Source organism: Polyergus mexicanus, unplaced genomic scaffold, assembly GCF_030449975.1.
Source record: "Polyergus mexicanus isolate NDT 795.1 unplaced genomic scaffold, iyPolMexi1.0 SCAF_2, whole genome shotgun sequence".
Taxonomy (NCBI): Eukaryota; Metazoa; Arthropoda; class Insecta; order Hymenoptera; family Formicidae; genus Polyergus; species Polyergus mexicanus.
In genome coordinates, this window is record NW_027223322.1 from 2,976,021 (window position 1) to 2,997,473 (window position 21,453).

At 38.2% G+C, this 21,453-nt stretch overlaps 2 protein-coding genes across 4 annotated transcripts in view; one reads left to right on the forward strand and one right to left on the reverse strand.

Moving 5' to 3' along the window:
• The window catches only part of Mad2 (mitotic arrest deficient 2), a 226,793-nt gene that overhangs the window by 167,576 nt on the left and 37,764 nt on the right, over positions 1 to 21,453 (forward strand). The window lies entirely within an intron of this gene.
• The window catches only part of Vn (membrane-bound neuregulin protein vein), a 319,192-nt gene that overhangs the window by 159,892 nt on the left and 137,847 nt on the right, over positions 1 to 21,453 (reverse strand). The window lies entirely within an intron of this gene.

The following is a 21,453-nucleotide window of genomic DNA, read 5'->3' on the forward strand; positions in this document are numbered from 1 at the left end:
CGCGAAAATAGTGACCATCGCGGGAACGTAAATGGGCGAGAAGGAAAAATTGTATGGCGTATGGGAAGATATCTTTGTCGAAAATTATCATCGCGGTTTTTTCTCGTCTTCCGGAACAATCGACCAGCCAATTTCTTCTAATCCATAAGGTCGATCCGATATAACGTTATTTTCCTTAAATTTCTCTGTCTAGCTATTTTCCGTCAATCCCCCCTGCGATCGTCTATCTTCACTCGCGAGCGAAACGTCGACGTTTCCCTTCTTGATGTCGAAGTTTGCTTTCATCCTTACAATGCATTCTCCCGCTTACCGAGAGATATGCATTACCAAGAAGACGTCGGCTCTTTCGACTATTGCTTATCCGTAACCGGGTCGACGACGTCGTAGCTAAAAATTGATAGATTGACTGCAAGATCCGCGACACGTGATGCCGTGAGTCAATCTGTTTTCCCCTGGTATGCCATGCCAAAAGTAATTCCCGAAGGAAATTCCAACGGTCCTGATTAATTGCCGACGAAGAAGTTTATCATTAAACGGTCTTCCTCAATGTTTTTCTCTATATTAAATCAATTCGAATTTTGTCCGCGGTAAACTTATTTATATTAGCTTCTTATACGAATATTGATAGAAATAGCGATACCAAAATTTCAACCGAAAACTTTTTTAATTTTTTTTATGAGAGAGATTTTTAATTTATTACTTTTTACTTTCTCTACTGTACGCTCTGCTAAAATAGAAAATAATCATGATAACAGATTCGCGAAGGATATATGCGATCTAAATAAATGAAATAAATATGAATATATAATTTATAGATAAGAGTCTAAAGAATCGATACAAAAATATATTTTAACTTTTTAAATAAATAATTTAAATTAATCCCTTTCTCTCTAAACAATAAATAAGAAACACAGATATATTTTATATTGCAAGAAATCTACAGGAATACGCATTAAACTATGTTATCATTATAATTATTTCTTCGAAAAGTATGACGGAAACTCTAAATACCGCTTTATTTATTTTGCATGTAATTTATAGCCTCTCTGAAAGGCCAGAGAGAAATTTCGTGCTGTGCATTTATCCTACCGAAATTCTCATTAACATTAGAGCATCGTTGCTGGTTACACCGCGGATTGCATTTTCCTTAGAGTTTCTCTCTATATTCCACCATAAATACAACTTAGATTCTTTCAAAGAAGATAGAGACATTCAGCAGACTCCAATTTTAGTAATAATAATCGCATATATATAACGTATGCCTGTGTAACCGCGATTCGTTTAATCATAATGGCTATAAATTCCAATGAAAGGTGAGCGGAGGAGGGGGGAGGGGAGGGGGGATGCTGCTGCTGCTGCTGCTGCACCGCCACCGTCACATTCGTACAGATGAGTTGCAGGAAGTACTATTTAAGTCTGATTAGCCGTAAGGACTCCGACCGCTCTCAAGAAGCTCGCGCGAACTCTCCGTATATCCTCTCAAATTCTCCAAACTGAACATAAATAGCAGTTAAGAGCGAAACTACGTTAAAGCGAAGGCTTCCACGCTAACGAGGACGTTATCTTTTGCACATGAACTCGCTCGAATTTGGTCTGGCTCAACTAAAACTGTAATTAAAGCCGCACTTAGCGAATGACATCTATCATTTAAGTCTTGATTTTTCCCGACACACTCTCTTGGCGAGAGAATCTCTCTTCCTTTTTATAATTATTACTATCTCGGAACTTCTACAGTTGTTAGTAGAGACAATGTTTGATGAGAACACTCTTTTCTTACTTATCTAATGAAAATCGATGTCTATCTTTATGAAATTTATATAACGAAAGAAACTCTTTATGTTCCATTTAAGTAGAGTATGTGTTTTTATAATGATATATCTGAAAGTTTCATCCACTTTTTTTAGAATCATTCAAAACATTTTAATTTTGCACTTTTTTGAATAATTTGATGCACATCTTTCGCTATTTTTTAAGAAAAAATATTTCTTTTTAAAATATTCTCCATTATTCATACATCGATTGATGGTAATCATAGTTGGTAACATAGTTTGAAATTGAAATTTCATTAAAGCTAAGTACATTTGAATTAAATTAAAAATAAAATTACGTTGTTGCTGCAAATTAATTTGTATAAAACCATTCATCATTTATAGCACAAACAATATTAATATTTTAATTTAAGGAAATGTTTTAAGATTAGTATCGATTACGAATTAAATAAATAATCTTTTATTCAAAAATATGGCCAGAGCTTTAATGACGAAGAGATTTTTTTGTTGGAATCACGAATGCAGAAAATGTGATGAATGTCAGCTTTTTAAAGATGTTACGTAAATGAAAGGAAGGATAAAGGAAGAGAGTTTTCCAATTCCACACATGGAGTGGATATAAATCATGAATATAAACCATTCGATGAGAGCGCTCGTTAGGTCCGAAAAAGGTTCCCTCTTCTCGCAAAACAGACGAAATTTATTTGGCCACGAGAGATTCAGTAGCGCGCGAATGCACTTTATTCCATGTTCTCTCGCACGTTCCACTTTTCCACCTGTTATGGCGAATCGCGAAAAAAGAAGTGGCCGATGTGCCATCTACGGGGACTTAATAAGCGAGAGCCGCGGCGGCGGATCCTTGTCGTCGTAAAAACGATGTGGTTATAAGGCACTCGGCTAACCGGCATTCCGTTAGTTTCGCGATCGTTTTATCATCTTCTCTTCGGTCGATCGAACCCCTTTATCCTCTCTGTTTCGTTTTCTTCCCGTTATTGTCATCGATACTATCGTCAGAGGCCAATTTCGCGATAGAATCATGTTTGCTGTCGTAAAATCATCAGCGTTCGCGAGAAAATGAAAATATCATCCTCGCGCGCGTCGATTATCCTTTTGAGAAATATTGTTGAATCGTGGAGTGTCGCTATATAATCCAATGCAATACGTGAAACGTAATCTTTTATAAAAAGGCTTTACGTGAGTTTAATTGCTACATAATGTAAACGGATGAAATTGTTTCTCGCGGCAAAATCTGCGCAGAATAATCATTGAATGAATGAAAGTTAATCGTTCTATTACTGCGGTTGTCCTAAAAAAGTCTTCAAACAAGCTGGCTATTTACAAGAGGGAAAGTATTCTCTTATCATAAAAAAGAAATTGAAATGAAATATAAATTAAACGCTCTTTTGATATTTTTTGATATTTTCTCAGTCAGTAACTTTATCGCAAATTGTCAAATATTAAGCGATCTTGATGCATGTCATATACAACCTGCGAAAAGAATTTATTCATTTCGATCGTTTATAATCTGAAAATTATCGATATCAATAACACAATTTCTATATATTGAATATTATACTATTTTATTTTACACGTACTTGGGAAAAAAAAAAAAATCCTTTTGCGGAAAAAAATTACAGAATCATTCGAGAAATCTATATTTGAAAAAATTCCGTTACAACACAGCTATTCCCAAGATACCTTGGCCGGTATTTCGTTCTCTCTCCCCTGGATGTTATCGTTCACGCGCGATTTCGTCGTGTATGCCCAATTTCATCTACAATACGGTGAATTCGGAACATCGACAACCGGGTCGAAATAAGAAGAGAAGCGTTTTTTCCGTCATGATAAATTTGCCGGATTGAAGGAAGCGTTTTGTTATCGGCAAACGGCGAAATCTCGACGAACACGTTCGACGCACCTTACTTCGAGTATCTCTCTCTTGCCCTCTCGCTCTCCCTCTTTTCCTCTCTCGTATCATTCGCTTTCTCCCTAGAAAGATAAGGCGAGAATTGGGTTCACCCAGATTGCGGCAAGCTGCATCTTTCGTATCGTGCAAAGGAGAGGAAAGGGACGACGACGACGAGCGACAGAATCATGCGACAGAGAACAAGTCTCGGCGCGACCGACGCGCTAAATAATGCACGCGTTATACCAGACTTGATATCTCAGAGCAGTCTGTGCATTTGCCGACTGCAGCAGATCAAACGCGATATTATTTATGAACATTAAAGGTGCTGCGACGCTCGTGCGTTTATCTCCGAGAAGAAAAACGAATTCGAGAGAACAAGACGTTTATATATATATATATATATATATTGTGGGTGAAAGAAATTATATACTATGAAATATTGTATGAGCTCTCAATTTTTGATGGCACATAATGTATATATTACAGTTATAGTAATAGAAAATAATGCAGCTACATAATAATACACAGAGAAAGAAAATATTTACAACCTTGTCTAATATTATGTAAATTATTAGATAAACACCTTTTCGCAGAGCATGGAATATAAGGTGGCGATTTATTTGGTATGCTTTAATAGAATTTTTGCGCCTTACATCGTCAATAGTATTACATAATACTTCATTCGCCGTTCTTCCATGCAATTTTCCTCGAATGTTTCATCGAAACAATGGCAGAGCGAATTACTCAAGTCTCCTTGACGTTGGCATCGATATTTGCGTATAGGAAACGGCCGATCGATGATCAGCACGTACCGAGAAAAGAATCAGGAGCGGAACGGCCCGTTTCTAGCAAGAAATTGCGTTGGTCGCGAATGCCAAATCAAATCTGTCGCGAAGGAAAACGAAGGGAGACGGTATCGATATATTTGTCGATATAGAACAGATGGCAGGATGAGGATATGAAGAGAGAGAAAGGAGAGAAAGATAGACGAAGGACAATGAGCTTGGTCAAAGACAAAGCAACAGTTTTGAAGTTTCCAGAGTAACGACAATGATGTGCAAGGAACCGTGACGATCAATGGCATCAACTTTGAATCGTTCTCAATCACCTCTCCGGCAAATTTGCCCCTAAGAGCGATTTGTACTCTTCCCGCGCTAATTTCGTCAGTTTCAATTTATCACCGAACTCGAGAAATGTCAAACAGGATGTATTCACATCTACGTGGATTCTATTGGAAATAATTTAATCGAATTTCACGGATCGGTAGTCTCTCTTTTTTTTACAAAATGTGAAGCGATCAGTCTATTATCAATCGTGAAAAATTTGTAACTGTCACGTGTAAGTTTTTAAAATTTTCTTCGCGTCAAACGCAAAAAAAAAAAAAAAAAATCATTATGTTTCATCTAATTTTTTAATTTTTTTAATTTCTAGAACAGAAAGTTGAAAAGCGAAAATTTTCACATGAATGTAGCGAGATAACGATAACGTAATCTTTTTTCCGACATGGAACGGTAAGATTTAATTCAATGAAACTCACAAGATTCGAAACCACGAAAAGTTAATAGACGAGAAAGGTTCACTGACGATTACTCGGTCACTGCCGAGATAATGGAGACAACCGATGACGATGTCTTTGGAACTGGTTCGCGAGTTCGAATCTTTTCACTCTGCTGATCGTCATTTCGTTAATTACCGGAATGCCTTAATTAGCGCTCTCAGTTGCGACGGGTTAATTACGGCCGGTGCTAGGTCACCGCTTCCAGGTGACTGAGATGCGTCACTTTTTCCCAGTGAAAACTAGAAGCTTAATCGCGACTGGCCCGAAACACCTTTTCGCGAGCCAATTAAAAATCGAGACACGGTTTCGCTGTATTTTCACGACACGTGGTCTCATCGAGGAGAGCAAATTTTTGTTAAAACAGTTTAAAATTTAATGGAAATACCAGCAGATGATCAAAGTCTTCATACTTAATGAATTGTAAAGAGCTAACGGTAGCTTTTTCTGCCTTCTTTCTCTCCCTTTCTTGTTTTTTTCTTCCTCTCTTTTTATCTAGTGACATTCAGTGATTCTGGTTGTCGGCAAATGGGTTCGCGCGAGGACAGAGTCGTTGATGTTCCATTGCCGTGAAAATAGATGGAAAATGCCTCGAAGAGAAAGGCATTCTCGGCTGCGAGTCGGGCGACACCGGGATAGAATTCCACGTAAAGAAAATTACGAACGAGGTCCTTGGATACCCCAATTGCAAAGGTAATTATCCGACCGTTAAGGTAGCACCATGTGCGAAACATGCGGCCGCGTTAACTCATTATCCGTCTTTATAATCTTTCACGTCGCGCAGAAATGCATCTCTCTTTTTTCAAAAATGCGAGTATCGGAATTCTATTCGTCATCGTCTCGCGATAAAATCAGATAGAAAGAAAGTTAGACGACCGAGCTCTAATGGCTATTTAATGGCCGCATCTCTAAGGTAAAGTAACGAGAAATGTTGAAATCGTCAAGAGGGACATCTTTTTCTTCGATAATATTACGCGGATTGCTAATTCGCAAAAATATAATTCTCTCGAGACGATGCGTGAATCGCAATTATTTAAAAAAAATATTAATTTGAATCAAGTCTGCCTTTCCTTTTTTCGTTAATGAAATTGATGTTTTTTATTTATCATCGCAATATCATTAATTTACTTTTGCTGTTCGCGAAGGAGAAAAATAAGATAATGAATTCATATCTTCGAAACAACCATTGCGATCATAATTACGAAATATTGCTTTAGCAGATTGACTTGTTACGAATAGTAATTCACTATGTAAACTCATCAATGTTAATTATATCGATTTCAATGAAACGTTTTAATCAAATTCCATTGAATTTATCGAATAAAATATCATAATAACATTCGTCATGGTTGTCTTTATGAACCGGTATATTAAGTTTTGACAGGCTTAATCTTTTTAAGCAAAAATTTAATTAAAGAAAATTATGCTACAAGTAATTCCAGATAATATCATCTGACTTCTTCTTGATGATAGAAATCGTATATTGATAACGAGCAGTCGTAAGTACAAAAGTCTTTGTTCTTGATTGTATATGGCTCCGCTGCAATAGATTCTGGCAATTTCCGCAACGTTAAAATATTTAGAGAACATTCTGGATTGTAATTCATTTCATAAAGCATATCGCCGATATAAAGCCGACGGCGAGAGAGACGAAAGGCGTAATAGAAATATTACGAATCAGCTCGATAACTTCATCAAACAGTAATAACCCCAGGGACGAAAAAAGCTACGGGCTGCGGTTTCCGAAGCTCGAATGGAGAAATAGCTGTTAAATCGAGGATGAGCAGTTGTGTGGGAGCAATAAAGAGAATAGAGAGGAAAGTTCGCCGAAACAAGTGCATCGGGGGTCACAAAACTACTGTCACCATCAATACGGAAGATAAAAAAAATGATACATAAAAAGCAAACGTTTACTTCAATATTGAGACTGGTATTAATAACCTCTGTATTCTTTCTCAATAATTCTCTCCACATAAGAGAAGTAGGATAGGAGTTTAGTATAAGTTCTTCATTAAATTTCTAATAAACTTTAAAAGATTTTAATCTTTATTATCATGATACCTGAGATGGAATGTCAAAAGTTAGTCTACGTAATTGAGAGACATAATAATTGAAGGAGGACAATATTTTCTCGAATCATTTTTTTTTATTAAGGAAAAAAATCGATATTCCGAATTAAATTGGGGAAACTATAGTTCGAAGTTGCGAAACACTTTGTATACGTCGCCAGAGCGGTCGTTCGATCGCTATATGCGAAGCCGATGTCGCTGGCAGTCCGCCAATTTTTTAGAAGCCGATAGGGGACTCTTCACGTGCGATAAGTACGCTCATGTTTCAGCCGCGCCAATAAAAATTCCGACTATTATCCGCGATTCGCAAATCGCGGGTATCCGAACAGAGATAGCGCTCGATGGTTAAGTACTCGCGAGTATTCGCGCGAATGGCTTCATTTCGTGTTACGGACTTTTTTTTTTTTTTTTTTTGTCGGGCCGCATATCGACCGCGGATTAAACCCGGAAATGAACGTTGGCGACTTTGCAAATGCGCTCGCGAAATGTCGAAATAACAATTCGCGGTCGCACGGCGTGGAATTAAAAAATTTTGCCGCGCCTCGAGAGCGTCGTTAGTTGCCTAAATATACACGAAAAAAAAAAGAGCACGCTATGTTATCTCGCGGTGGAAATTCATTACAGTAATGCTTGTTAGGTAACCAGTGTGAAAACTTAATTTCGCTTCTGCGAAATGTTGATATTATCTTGGACTTTTCAAGAGTGTGGTTTTTTATCTGCGTAATATTTGCCTATTATGTTGCGCATACTACAATACTACGATGCATTTTTTTCATTTTTTTTTTTTTTTTAACAATTATATTCGAATATTATAAACGTTCCATGCTGTATTAAAAATGAAAAATATCAGTTTTTTAGAATTGCAACGTACACTATGTACAATTAATATTATCGAAATATTTTAATAGTTATATTTTTATGTATAGGAAAGAAAAGTTGATTTAAAAATTGAATTAAATTTTAACCTTCTAAATACGTTTTTTTTTAAATTTATTGCAAATAATACAGTTTTATCGTCACCGACATTAATTTTTATGTCCTGATGACGGATCCTGACCTATCTAGCCCGGTCTGACCCATTCGTACTTTTACTACTTCGTATTTTCGCAACGACGAAACATCGTTACATCCCTCCGCGTAGTCGTCCCAAACGATGAATTTAAATAAATGATAGCTGACTTAAACGTGGGTCATTACCGATGCGAAGAGTTCTGTACCGCTGTTACTACAACGGGCTTCGTCTCTTGCATCGACCTCCTTCGCGCAACAGCCTTTTTTTGCGCCGGAGCCACTTGTAATTTTATTTCCTCGCCGTTTCAGTAGTCCCACCTTCACCTCCGGCGTCGTCGGATTCTTATCGGAAATTTGTACCTTACGGCTCACTTCTCTTACTCCTTCTTTCTCCTCTTCCGCACCGTCGTTCCGGCCAACGGGCTCTCACAACGGAAGCGGATATGGAAATGGGCGAAGGCGATGGTCCTTACGAGAGTTTCTATCTCGTTTTGCTTTTGTTCTGCCTTCCACCGGGGAATAGGCAATGCATATTTTATAATACTGCGATGTTTCGCCGGCCGGAGATTGTTTGCCGTCCCAATCTTGCGTCATCAGAGGACCCTGTTTCGATGAAACAGTCTTGACCGCCTACACGAGTTATGTTCTAAGAGCTTCCAGTTAAATTACTAATATCTGAATCTTGCACAAAATGTTTTATTATACTTTCTTCTCAGTGTAATCTTTTAAGAACGTTATATAATATCAAGAAATATCGAAAAATATATATATGAAATATATTGATATATTCTTTATCAAAGATGATATTTTTGCTGGAAATTATGCAACTTATTCTATCGGAGTGCGTCTCGCGCTATTCTTATAAGTCTGACTAAATTCCCGAAATTGGTACATTGTGATTGCTAACGAGGCGTTTGCTGCAAAGTTACTGTTCTACAATACTCGTAATTAAGCAGACTATTCTACTTCAAGGTTTTCTTTGTGAACAACGGCTGCGCATGCATAAATACGACAGAAACGGTAGTTAGGCATGACGAGATAGTTCGGCGACGGTACGCGTATCAAAAGGTACAGCGAGATGTCGAGTGGATATAGTATAGTATAGTAGGTATAGTGCGCGAGAGAGTGCCGGGGAGGGGGTATAATAGAATGCATTTGACTCGCGAATGGGGACGGAGAATAGGGGGAAGGAAGTTCTATCCTTTCGTGGGATATTAAATCGATATATCGTGTTATTAATATCATCACCGAACAAAAAGGGATTTACAGTCGAAGACAATAGGCGCCGTCTTTAAGCCGTTCGATCTCGAGGAAGGTAGATCGAACTGATCGCATCTCTCTTCGCGCGTTGCAAAAAAATACCGCCTTCGCGTCTCCGATGATATTTTATATCTCCTCTTTTTTCTCCCTCCTCTCCCTTTTTTGATTCCTTTCGTTCCGTGTTTTACGTCCTTATCGTGTGCGATAAAATCGCAATTACATCTTCTTTTTTTCTCTTTTTCCCACGTTGAACGCGGCGTCTTATCTCGACACGGTTTCACCGAGAAAAACATAATTGCGATTGTGACGTTTCAAGAAATGATTACGAGTTATTACCGATAATATAAATTCATATTTTCCGAAATATATTCGCACGATATATTTGAAATGAAATGATTAAAATCTCGTATTACGTAATCGCACAAATTGTACACGGCATAATCAAGAATAAATTCCTATTAGCGATCGAAATATGGACATAATATAAGAAAAAGTGGTTAAAATTAGCTGCAATCAAAATTAGATAAGCGCGATGAAATATCGATGTGAGCTGATTCATTCGATACATTGTAGAGGGTCAATATAAATCTTGTTCATTTTCCCATATATATAATATAATTAGAAATTTCTATTTTTTTCGGGGGGGAAGAGGGATTTCTTTTAAATATATATTATTCTAAATTAAATCATGTGCAATTTTTAGAGATAACGTTAGAATTCTTGAAATACGCATTGAAATTATTTTTTAAAATATCGTTCTATTTGTATAGAATAGTATCGGCAAAACATTAATATTTGTTGCGTAAATTGATATTCGCCGTCTGCGCGTAATATCCGGTATATTTACACAAACTGCGCGGAAGAGAAATTAAAATATTCGGGAACGCAATTGTTTGTCTGCATATCTCTTGCCGCTGGTCAGGTTAGACAAACTCGCTGAAAGAGTAAGCTCGCTTAACGCTGTAAATATTTTTTGATAGTTTCGGATAGCTTCTGCCTAAAACACAAATTTGTTCTGTAACAAACAGTTTTAATAAAAATATTTCTGCTATCTTTTGCGATGCTCAATTCAATTTTTGCTTAATCTAAAAGCACATATTATTTCAAGCTGTGTGCATATATTGTTTATTCTAATACGGAATAATATACAAAAATATACGGTATAAGCTAATGTTATCCGTAAGAGAAAGAGAGAGAGAGAGAGAGAGAGAGAGAGAGAGAGAGAGAGAGAGAGAAAAGAACCTACAATAAAATTTGTACAATATTTTTAAAGTAGCACGAAACAAAAATTAAACAGAATACACAGTAATCTATTTTATTTTATAAATTACATCTAAAATCGAAAATTAAATATTTCTAAGACTTTCTGTATGCATAATAGTCCTATGTTTTCTATCGTCGAATTATTTTTCTAGAAAATAAGATATTTAAAATGACAACTCAAAATGTTACTAATGTTATTCTCTCTATTGGACGTATTTTTTTTTTATTTTAAGAAAAATCACGAAACGATCAATCAATATAAATGTCAAAAAAAAAAGGAAGTGGGAAATCAAATATATTCATCATTTATTAACTCCTCATGCAGTTTGTCGAGACCTATCTATCTCGGCTGAGAGTTCCTTCAGCGGCGGAGATTCTCACCCGGTAACGAGAGAGAAAGAGAAAGAGAAACGGATATCTGTCACCAAGCCGGATAGTCTGAAAGGTCGAGATAGCTGAAATGCCTGTTGCAGATTAGAATCAAGCGGCGGAACGGAAAAGTCAGATCGACGGATTAATTTACGGAGTCCTCGAAATAGATCTCGAGATTTATCGGCGAAGGATGATCTCGCTGTTTTTCGCGTTTCCCAACGGAAAGGTTTCTCGATTCTCCTCCTTTTCCTTTCCGTCTTGTGTCTCGCCTCTTTCTTAATTCTTCTCTCTCCCTCTCCCTCTTTCTCTATTTCCTTGATAATCACGAAGCTCCACTAACGAGATACCGACTTGGCAGACTGGTACCTCGACGTCGAAGCGTCGTTGTCGGCTCTTGACTTCGCTGCTCGAGAACTTATGATGCGGATCATTTAATAGAAGCAGTTTTTTCGATTCGCGTCGATAGTACGTTTTTTGACTTTTGCACGTAATCGCGAGTGATTCAGGAGAAGTACCGATCGGAGATCAAACGTCACGACGAGGCGCAAGCTCTTTCTCTCTTTCTTCAGAGAGAAAGATTAATTCGATAGAAGTCTGGTAGAGATATATTCCGAGAGAAGCTCCTTAATGAGAACTTTCTTCCACGGGTCTTAACAACGGTCGCGATTTCGTACACGTCTTCAGCTTTCGGAGATTGTGAGTTTCTTCGAAGGAAGAAGAGCGTCTGACAAGAGCGATTATTTGCTTAACGAGATATCTCAATTCGCTGCAAAGTAAATCACAATTGCAAAATCGCTATTATTGTGTTCAAGTTGCAACGTTGAATCGGTAATCGATACTTTACTAAAAAAAAAAAAATAAACTAATTGCTGCTGAACGCAAATAGTATTATTTTCCGGATATATCTCCTAAAATAAGATGAAAGTCGTTATGTCGAAAGAAGAGGAATCTTAATTTCTTATAGGTTAAAAAATATTTCTTGTAAATTAAACAATAAATAAAAAACAATGGAGGACAAATAATGTATTGGTTAGACGTTTTCTTTAGATTTCGGCTCGGTATCTTCTTGTGCAGATATTGACGCAATGATAAATATCGCATTATTACAGTATTTATACGTTGTACGTTCTTTTTATTCTTCATTTGCGCGTAACGTATAAACGCGGTTCCCTTTATTATGCGCGTGTGATATTAAATGGAAACACCAGGACCCTCTTGTAATAGAGCGAATCGATGAGTGACCATAAAACGGAGGTTATTATAGTCGATTACTCGTACTGCGCGCAAGAACAATCTTGGCCGCATGTAAAACCGAAGGACACACACCGATACGGCTCCATTATCGGCGGGAAAAAAAGAAGATCAGTCATTGCGAAATAACCTTGCGATGATGAATATTATTATTCCACACCCAAAATAATATTCTCAAAAATACTCGGCATTTAACGTTGATATATCGCGCATCAACTTCGATCACTGGTCATTTAGGCTTTTTCCTTTACTTATGACTTTTTGATCTTCAATTAATGCATTCTCGAACGTCGATACGATTCTTTGAAATGATCTTTTTTCCCTTCGAATCTCGAAGGAAAAGCATACCGAAATTGCGGCGACACAAAGTCGAATCTTTGTTGACACGTAATACGGCTCCGGCTGTTTTCGTTCGTTTGCTGATCCGTGAAAATGAAAAAATATATTCCTTCCCTAAGGACGGACCCTTCCGTCTTTCCTTTTTTTTTTTACGTTACTCGTAATCTCGCCGCTTCTTCGGAGACGCGATAAGTCGGTCCTGATTTTGCGTGAGTTAAGCGCGATTCCCGTCGACCTCTTTTATCGACGAACAAGAAAAAGGATACCGCGGCCGATATTGCGTTCTCGTCCCCGGTCCAGCCACGAATCCCTCTTTCTTAGGATATATAATCCGCGTTTTTTTGCGACCACGAATCCCTTACCGAGTGTTTCACGCTTAATGTATGTCCTTATCGCGATATAGAAATAGTTGCATTGGAGTCACGACTTTCTCCGTTCGCCTTTGTTCGAGAATTAATTTCTGTATACGAATAATTACCCATTTGTAATTACATGGGAAATAATTATCTCGATGGGAAACGTTACGGCGGAAACTACGAAACGGCAACTCTTAATTAGAAACGAACTGTTGTCGAACGTTAGAATATCGTTTGAATAAATTCGCGAGTACGCGGAAATTTTCCCCTCCCTCTCTTCCTTCCCGATCCTCCTGTGCCGTTCGCAGTTCCTACAATACTACGAGAGATAATCCTGTTATGCGTCAATTACAGTTATACAGTTCAATGAAATCCGATTATCTCTCATTATTCGTTTCACTATCGACGCCGCTCTGCAGACTCATTCAGCGCAAGGACCCTTAAGTTTACGCGCTTAAAACCAAGTTCGATCGGGCTGAGTAATTTTAACGTCGTTAGTTCGTAGAAGTTATGTCGATCGATAGATAGTCGAATGTCACCCACTGTTAAACTTTATCGCCGACCGTTGCGCGTCAATTAACTCTTTCAGTATCCATTTTATGCAACGGCTTCCATTCTTTTGAAGTCGTAAATAATCAAAAGTCTCAGACACAAAAGGATATCGTTAGAAGAAAAGAAGCTCTATATACATATATATAAAATAAAAATTTCATTTGATGTCTCCCTCTCTCTTTCTTGATTTAACAGAAAATAAGTCGTTAAAATAACTGATGTAAATTTAATAGGAAAAAAATATAAATTCTCTAAATTAATAATATTGAATTCCTTACTGTAGGGATTAATACGAGCGGTGTTAATTAGGAGGCCTCTCTTCTACGGTTTGAGGAATTTAACGCTCGAAGGGAACTCTAGAGCCGCTTTCATTGCTATCACATGTCATCAAAGGCATACCGGACATACCGGCATATGTAGAATCGGCGAATTAATGACTGTGGCATGTGGCGGGCGTTAATTATTGGGGAGGGCAGCCGAACAAGGTGTCGTCGTCGATCGTGTATGCTTGTCTGGCGGATGTACGACACTCCGCGTGGTTCAATGTGCGTTCGCCATTCACGCACGAGGGCGCGTAAACGCGCATCTCCCCCATGGGAGACACGAACGTCCCGGAAACAATACGCGTAATTGTAGAAATTGCGCAAATCGCTTGCAAGTCCACGATGATTGACGGCGGTTACGTTAGAAGCTCTCGGGAAATTAGGAAACGCGATGCCATAATGTTTGTATTTCCACTAGATATATGATTAACGCTATATGTTGCGTATCTCAAAACTGTGTCTAATAATTTTCTTATCTCGAAACATGCCTTTAATGTTGTATAATATAATTAAATTTCTTGCAATCTATACACGCGCGCAGCCTAAATACATAGATATAGCAATTGGTACCGTCAAATCTCGGTATATTCGCATTATAATTGATTAGTGAAGTTTACTACGCTCATAGTTAAGACGACAAGAGAATTCCGTTGCAAAGTATACTTTTGCATTACGGTCCATGTGCACAATTACGCAGACGGCTATATAAGCGCGCTCCGTCACTCCGTAGCTACGTGGTTTACATAGTTTACATACGCGCATATGCCTCTACGTAGATAGATAGATAGGTACTCGGTACGCGTTTACGAGTCTCCGCGCATACATACAGAAGTAAACACTTATGTACCGCGCGACCCGGCGGCGGTAACCCCGACATCGGGTTGATTGACGCGCGCGAGCACGAGCGTGAGGGTGGGTTTAGACGTCGTCGCGCTTTGCTTTGCAGCCGGTATGCCGGGCGTGTTACGCGCGGCATGTAAATTGTTCTTCGTGACTGTCGGGGTTGAAGCCACTTTAACCGTTTTAACAAAGTTTCAGAGTCATTGACTAACAAGTAAAAGCGCCCGCGATATTTACGCCTAACTCGTTCGGATTGTTTTATAAAGGAATACATCTGCTTGAAAACGATCCCGTCTCTTTTTTTTTTCTAGATTGCGAAGTGAAGTTTGCGTAAAACATTTCGGAGATAATGCGAAACAAACAGATGCTTTCTTGTTTCTTATGTACGTGCAGGATCGCTTATTGTGAAATTAATCTCCTCGTGGAAAAATAAGATAAAATTACAATTAACAAAATGAGACTTTTAAAATGTTCAAGTAAAACACCAGCATATTTTAGACCGAATGCAAATTCATCCCTTGAAATTCGCTCTCCTTGCACTTTCTGCATTTAAGACGAGAGACGGATGCATTATTCATGCTTAGGAAGGATAAAGAGAAGAAAAAACAATGTGTAGAAAGCGGAATTAAAACGAGCGGGGTGCTATTGTCTAAAAGCTTAATTGCGAGCCGCTAAAAAAAGAAAAGGAAAAAGAAGGAAACGGGGCACCTGGTCGTCTCGGTTAAAATCCGCGAAATATCCCCTCGGATCCCGAGTACATTCGACGCTATCGCATACAGGCGAGCAGCAGGTCGCGCTTTAGAATTTACTGAAACAGCCACACATTTCGGGTCATCGGCTACAATTATTCCCCGACTCTGCCGCGGTCCCGCAGTTTGCCTTAGCGAGTTAACATTGGCCGATAACACGCTCGGTGTGATGCATTCGAATTGGTTGGCGGGCCGCGCGGTTTATTGACCCATCGAGTTAAGGGCCTCTGTCTGATTAGCGGAAGTTTCCGATATCTCGTATCTCCAGAGATTTGGTTCGCCGCTAATGAGGGAAAGGACCGACCGCATGAATACGCGCGAATAATAAGCCGTTGCCGACTAGTATTAGTCAATCTTCCGATTAATTTATTCGCTTCAATTAATGCGCTTTTGGCTCAATCTTCCTCCCTTTCGTGTGTAATCTTTCGGTACAAATATTTGACGCGCGTGAAATAGTTCACCATGGACATGCTAATTGACAAAGCAGCAGTGATTAATTGGACGAGGATTTTCCCGAAATTTCAATTTCGATTGAGGAGACACAACGTGCCGTTTAATTCCAGTAAATGTTACTTATTTGCGATCTTCATTAATGCAGTAAAAAAAAAAAAAAAAAATCTATGTATCTCAAAAAGTTCTCCTAGTTGGAATAAAGCGCGTGAAGAATAGAGTAAAAAAAAAAATTCTGTAAAGTTCGTATTATTAATTTTATTACTTCACAAAAAATTTTTTTTTTTTTTTTTTTTTATTATTGTCATTAATATTAACGTTAAATAGATTATATATTATTTCTTATTATTACTCATTGTCAGTATTCATCAAGTACTTTAGAGATCTTAACAAGTCTTCAGATCGATCTCTTTTTCGGCAAACTCTTGGCTGCGCTCTTCGAGCGATTTTCTTTACTCCAGAAAATCTTATCGAACTAATTACTTCGATTGAAAAATCCCACGACCCACGCGTACAGAGGGCATTCGCGCGAGAAGAGATAAAGCGAGGTGCCACGACGGGACGTCACCCGTGACTCTGCCGACGTTCAAATGGATCTCGTCGTAATTTGAATAATTGTCAAATGCCGCGTGTGGCGTTGCCGGAATCGTTCGGCGGCAACCGTTTGGTTGCACCTTCTTCGGGATTGCCGCCCCAATCCTCCGTCTACTCCCAGCCTGCGCGTTCCCTCTCTCCTCTCCTCTCTCGCGACGCGTTCCTCTCGCTCCCGCCATTTCAAAATCAATTTGTCTTTCGCGCTAGCGCGCTCGTACACCGCGGCGGCGCCTCTCTATTCCCTTCAATTTGGCTTGTAAATGTCGTCTGAATATATTTCGGCGCCCCATGACAGCCCCACCCTCCCCCTTTCACTCCCGTCGTCCGCGCAGCTCTCGGTAACTATTTCTGTAAGCGCGGGTAAAGGATGGGGTAGGGAAGGGGGAGGGGAATAAGGGAGAGCGAAGCCGCAGATCCTCGGAACCGGAGGAGAGCACACGGGATGTATTTCTACGTATCGACGCGTGAGAGAGGAAGAGATGCTAAGGCCCTCGGGATTTCAATCTCAGCGAGCGACCGAACTCCCGGCGTAGAGTAGCGCGTCTTCGGATCCTTCCGAAGGATCGCCCTAGGGTCGGTCCGGGCCAACCACTTCCGCCGCGTCGTAGCTTTCCTTATCGAGAGAGCGGAAACTCCCTCGTCGAGAAGATTCAAAGCTCTAAGAAAGATGAATATATATAATAATGAAAAAGATACGAGAAATTTGATTGTGATATGGCCGAATATACAGGTAACATAATAATCTCAAAAAATATATTTTTATAAATATTATTTCCCAGACATACGAGTTTTTATCAAATTGCAGATGAATGCAAAAACAAATTGAGAGAAGAGAGTATAAATATAATACTCACTTTAAAATGAACAAAATTTATATTTTAAGAATTATATTTTAGGAATTATAGAAATTTTTTTTCTTCTATCTGTGTGTGATTAATATATTGCTTAAATACATATATTCGTACAGGATTTGCATAATATTTACTAGTTTCTCACATGATATAGAAATGAAATAAAAAGTAAATAAAATTAAATAAAAAATAAGTAACTCTAGATTGCCGTAATATACAAAAAAAAAAAGAAAAAAAATTGTTTTAGCATTTATATAATGAACGAAGAAATATCTCTAGCTTTTATAATATAATAGTCGATATATGTGTGTGCAATAAAACATGGCGATATATCTTTAAGAAATATTAATGAAGATGAATTATATAATTCGAAAGATATGCTGGACTTAAGAGTTGAAGATTTTTTAAATAAATTTGTCGACTAATTTAGTCGTTCTAAAGGATCAATTAACGCTTCTTGTTGTATTACCTCTTAAGTACTCGAGGAAACTGCTACGGGCGACCCAGGAATCTCTTCGAGAGTCTATATTATTGCTCCGGCAAGCTTCCTCCTAATAGAGCCGACCGCTCGAAGGAGAATGGCGTCCGCCTTCTTGCTAGGGAGACATTCTGGTCCATTGTTCTTCGAAGAAAGAACATTCGATGTCTCTCGCAGAAGGAACAGAATGATTTAATTCTGCGAGATACCATATATAGATACCAGAGAGTTCGTTTACTGATATGAATCTCATTGCTGCCTCGAACAAGGTTTTATTACTATCAAATAGCTAACAAAGTTGCAAAGGCAATATTCATAAAAAAACTATTTAAAAAAAAATACTTTTTTGAAATATTATTTTAGCAAGATTTTAATTGAAATATATATGTATGCGCATTATTTTGTCTACAAATTTACATATTACATGGTTATTCGACAACAACGCGTACTGTTGTAAAATTCGATGTTAGAAAAACTTTCCATTTTTCAATATGAAAATTTCCATTTTTCATCTTTCACGCCAAGCCAATTCTAACGCGGCTAATTCGCGGTAGAATAATTATCCAATTTTCAGCAACGCTCTACGCTTACCGTAAAAATACGCTAAACGAATCGATCATGTTTCCACAATGACTGGGATTTACGCGAATGGGCCTGCTTTCGCCGGATAAGCATCTATCTCGGCGGATTTAATTATCGAGATCACCATCGTCTCCTCTCTTCCGGTTATTAATTTCAATTATCCACCGGCCTTATATCTTACGTCCACCGAAATAGCCCTTTATTGTTTCGCGGTCGCGAAATAATAAATTATGCTTTCGTTATCTTTCCATCCCGCATTTTCCAGCGTTCGCGGCTTTTCCCCGTCGCGTATCCACGTTACTCGTGATATTTCAGCTTGGATTTCTCAAGTCTCAATCTTCTCTTATTTTTCAGTATCGATGTTTCGGAATATAATGCTAAAATACCATAATAGGCTTAAGATAAAAGCCACAGAAAAAGATGCAAACGATTTAAAAATCGCGCACGAAATACATAATCAAATATATCCGTGAACTGAAATCCCGAAATACACATCGAGTGGCTCTGTAGAAATTATAAATAAAGAGAAGTAAGCTCACGAAGGATGTGGGTCATTCGAAAATGAAAATACTCGCGTCGGAAAAGCCGCGGAAACTCGCCTACGCGCGTGTTTCGCTTGTGAAGTAAGTCGCGGCGTGATAACTGGTGCACATCGTATCCTGGAATTGAATTAGCCGTACTATGTTCTTCTGCCTATCTCGACTCCCTCTTCTCGTTATATTTCTCCCTTTTATCCTCGGCGTCTTATCTTCGCGCTCTATTCTCAGCACAAGGAAACGCAGCTTGCAGATTTCGTTACTTTATATCGCCATTTATTGCCCTTCCTCGACTCTTTCCTGCTTATCCTCTTTCTCAATGAAGATAAGACGTTCTTGATTTCTCATTTTACATTCTCTAGAATTTAGTTTTTCATATTCTTTGATGCAAATATCACAACGCATTTTCACGATACTTTACTTATATTATATAACGTTGTACGAGTATAAGTATATAGGATATAAAAAAAAAAAAAATCATTCAACCATTTCTGAGATATAAATATTTCTGAGATATAAATATTTTTGTATCTTAGCATTATGATTAACTTACTGGCTTCTATGTGTCGCATGCGATGTTTACCTCAGTGTTTATAAACCGTTCTGAACGTCCTCATTCAATTTCCATACGCATTTCACAGAAGATTTCACCGGCACAATCAATCAGTTATCATCAATCGGCGATTGCGGATCTTTGATTACGCAATTACAAAGTATCGTGCTGAAAATGTCAGCGTATGTACTCTAATGAAGTGGAACATCTTCTGTAAATATCGAGATAAAGATTTAGACAGATTATTTTCTTCTCGCGTCGCATGCGGTACATAGAAGCCAGTAAGTCGATTATGATACCAACATACAAAAATGTTCATATCACAGAAACGGTTGAGCTTTCGACCTACATATGTTTACTAAGATATTTTTACTCATTGTCAGTATAGTGCGTCTTATCTACCATATAATTATTGAATAGTTTTTTTGAACACTCTGTATAATTGCAATCTCTCTCTCTCTCTCTCTCTCTCTCTCTCTCTCTCTCTCTCTCTCTCTCTCTCTCTCTCTCTCTCTCTCTCTAATAGAAGAATAAATAAGTAAAAATCTAAATCTATTTATAAATCTAATGTCAAAATCGTCTACTTCTGATAAGAATCAATACATTTAAAAAAAAAAATTTTTTTTTCTATCAACTGAGAAGAATCACATTTTAACAACCGACGACTAATTCAAAGTTTGCAATCTCCATCGTTCATTGTCACAATATATCCCGTGATCGTAATTAATGCATGCTTTCGATTACGCATCGCCAACGCATGGAAAGTAGTGAGAGTCGATTTGGTCGAGGGGGGATTGTTTTGGGGAAACGTGAGAGTGGATGACGCGATATCGCAAAAATCGTTCGTCATCTCTCGATGCCCGGCATCGTAACGTCGTCAATCACGCGACCGGGACTATTTTTCTCCCCCTCGAAAAGATAGGTAAAGAGGAGCAGAATTTTTGAATCTGAGGGGAAAAATTTCGGCAGACCCCATCGCGCTCATCGCGATCGCAAGTGGCGGGCATCGTGACTCGCACGCACGTACGTTCACCATTTTTCAAGATTGACATGCTCACCGCGCCCCGCTTTATCGCGAAAAGCGTCGGTCAGGAATTGTAAGCGTTGCATTTTGGATGCATCCGGTTTTTCGAGACGATAGGGAGAAAAGGGAGACGATGGAAAGACGAACGATAGCGCGTCTCACGCTATCTTCTTCTTCTTCTCCTTTATCCCTTTCTTTCCCTTTAATATATTAATCTTTCATATACCATTTGCATATGTATTCGCAAATGTTGTGTGTCTGCGCGCGCGCGTGTGTGTGTTGAGACCTTCCCCCCCCCCTACTTAAAAATAAAAATATTGAATCAATCTTCGCGGCAGAATTAGAAGCTATTTATGATCTTTCAAACTAATATAATTTCAATTTTTTAGCACATCCTCTTAATCTTCAAACAACCTTTTAATTTATGCAACTCAAGAAAGAAATGTTAGGAAAAAATACATCGTATTGCGAATGTAAAGTACAAAATTCGAAGAAACTTTTAAAATACGCGCATTTCAATTATTGAGCTGCAAACCTTTTACAATAAAACCACCCCGTATCTCGCCGGTACAAGAGAGAACTATATTTAAAATGAAAGAAATTAATTATTTGTCGACTAAATATTGTTTATTGATTTATATGCTCGCAAAATACGTTCGTAATTACATACGTATTTGATTATTACAATCTCTTCATAAAAAAAAAAACCACCCCATATCTCGCAGCTTTTAAAAGTTATTATTCAAAAAATATCATTATTATATTTG